Source organism: Triticum dicoccoides, chromosome 2B, assembly GCF_002162155.2.
Source record: "Triticum dicoccoides isolate Atlit2015 ecotype Zavitan chromosome 2B, WEW_v2.0, whole genome shotgun sequence".
In the NCBI taxonomy this organism is placed as follows: Eukaryota; Viridiplantae; Streptophyta; class Magnoliopsida; order Poales; family Poaceae; genus Triticum; species Triticum dicoccoides.
Window position 1 is genome coordinate 17,387,142 of NC_041383.1, and position 2,997 is coordinate 17,390,138.

Consider the following 2,997-nt stretch of genomic DNA (forward strand, 5'->3'; position numbering starts at 1 on the left):
AGGTGGATTCACCCATGATTGATTTCCGCTTCACCATGGTGATCATCAACTCCGCGGTGGATAACTACTGGCCTGGCGTATCAGGTGAAATTCATCCAGTATATTTTTATATTATGTATTGCTTTCTTTAAAAGAGCAATTACTCTGGCTTGCAAAGTTATCTAAATGCAGGACCTTAAACCGCCATATGGGTGCAAATTTAAAGGCCGTCAGAAAATATCCGGCTTAGAAAGAAGGATTCTGGTTTAATATCTGGTTTAAGGGAAAGTTATCTCCCACCAGTTCAAGAAGAATTTATCTCTTGCAAAACGTTAAAGGTTGCCGAAGAGGACCTGCTACCCTGACGCGCGGTTCAAACATGGGTATCCTGCCTTATGGGCTCATCTTCATATGATCACTTGGGGGCTTCCTGTTCAAACATAGGTGTGTTCACCGAAGAGAACATAGCGTTACTACCCTCTTGATCCGGCTATCAAGCCAATATTATCATAAGAGCACAGCTCTGGTTACTTTGGTAATCCGGCTATCATGCCACAGCAAAGCTTGGGAGCTTCACACCCAAGGGGCCAAAGAAAGTTTGTTGCCATGCACAGCTCAAACATAGGCACCCAATGAGCACAGCTCATCACGTTACTTGGGGGCTCCTTGTGTCAAATACCAAGGAGTTTGAATGGACCCTTGTAGCCGGGTATCGACCCACGGCTTGGAAGCCTGGTATATTTACCTAAAACCCCGGGTTAACCCGCCTTCATCAAGTAAGACACTCCTATCCAGGTCATTCTGGCACGGCCCTCCGAATGTTTGACAGTTACTCTTATTGAGACCCTGCACTTGTCAAAGTTAAAACGGTGATTGGTTAGTTGGAGGTCCATCTTAAAAGGCTTTGTTAAATGGTTCAACTCAGCGGCCTGACAGCCCACAAAAAGCCTCGAATTTGGGCCTGGCAGCCCCCAAAAAGCCTCGACTACACGGTTTTATTTGCCTTTGTCAAGATTTTTATCTTTTGATAAATTTTATGTTGAATCGGTGTCTATTGACCCGTCATGACTATCAGTCATCAAATTAACCCGGTGTTCATTAACCCGGCTCGACTTTCAACTACAAGTTGTCGGTACATAATCACTTATAATCCGGTGTTTATTGACCCGGCCTGGCTTTGGACTATAAGTCGCCAGCATATATTTGGATTGCGCCATTGGAATTATGCTCTTATAAATCATTGGGTATATTATTCAAATAGCCAACATGGCTGGATTTCTATTATGGTTATCAATAACCAGTATTATGATTAAGGTTTTCAAAGTCGCTTTAGCGCAATGGCTATCATATTATCAATGGATATGATTTTTATTCTACAATTGAAGGAATAGTCCCGAGTTGCTGCAGGCTTACAACCCGGCACTTGGGGGCTACATTATTTAAGTTGAGATTACATCAAATATGCAAGTCTCATGTCGCTGCAAGCATGCACCATGACACTTGGGGGCTAATGCAAAGTCATTTTTTGTTCATCTTATTGAAGACCCGACTCATCACATTATAAGGAGCCGGCCCTTGGGGGCTACCAATTACTCCTGTCAAACAAATTCAAGGTACAAAGCTTTTTATTCATTATATTGAAGGGTCCACTGTTCAGTTGGTAAAGCACAAGGCTCTTAACCTTGTGGACGTGAATTCAAGCCCCATGATGGGGGTTACATCATATGATGTTATTTTTATTGAAGTATATATCAAAGTCCCAGCTCAATATTATCTTACTGAGCCGGCCCTTGGAGGCTACACATCATTACTCAAATCTACATGATTATATTTACAAAGTCCCTGCTCATTATTGCATAAATGACCCGGCACTTGGGGGCTACATATGTGGAATACTCAGTTCTGACTAGTGATTGAGATGAATAAACTGGATTTCTTCAAGATTGTGATATTTATATTGAAGCAAGTCTTAAGATGTTGCTATGCTACCTTCTTAAGACTTGGGGGCTACAAGTGATAAGCATATAAGAGGTATATTTTCAAAGCTGATGTCAACAAACAGTTATGATCTGGTGCCATCAATATTTGTAAACCGGTCAAGTTTTACATTCTTAAACCGGCTGAAGATCAGATGAGTATTTCAAGGACCAAAATTGTTTTTAAGCATTGAGAGCTGAATCAAAGGAGTTATTCTTCACAATATATTTTCTATGAGAAACCAATATCGGCAAATTGATTATGAAGCTGGTCTATTTAACCGGATTTTCTAGAAGAAGGAAGTGACAAGGACTTAAGGATGATCAGGATCAGTTTAACATGGATAAATCCAAATTAAACTGGGGGATAATGTCGGGGATATACCCCGCGGTATGGCCCGGCCGGAGTCATAAATCGGCCGGGACTTGGTAAACCGGCGGATAGTAAACCGGCAGATAGTTAAGACAGATGGCTAAAACAGACGGTAAACCGGCAAGTGTTAAACCGGCAGAGTTGAGACAGATGGTAGCACCGGCAGGTGTTGTTAAACCGGCAGACAATGTTAAACCGGCACACAATGTTAAACCGGCAGGTGTTGTTAAACCGGCAGACAATGTTAAACCGGCAGACAATGTTAAACCGGTAGACGTTGAGAAGCCCAGGAAAGGAAGTCAAAATAGTTTAAGTTAAAGTACGAGTTGTACTCCGCATGTAACCCGCCCCTTCGACATATATAAGGAGGGGCAGGGCACCCCAAAGAGGGACAAGCAAGAAACAATCTCCAGGGCTAGACACAACTAGAGGAGAGCCGGTTTACGACGACTCCCTCGTGATGATAATGAGATCTAGCCTCAAACAGCATGTAGGGTTTTTACCGGATGATGTTTCCCGGGGCCCGAAGCTGTCTAAACCCTTGTCTTGTGTTGCGTCTCTCGATTCCGCTCAACCCCTCTCAAGCTACCACATAGATGCGTTGGCCTCGCGACTAAGTCCTCACACTAAGGACATCTGACGTGTTAATTCCACGACACTATCCCTGTT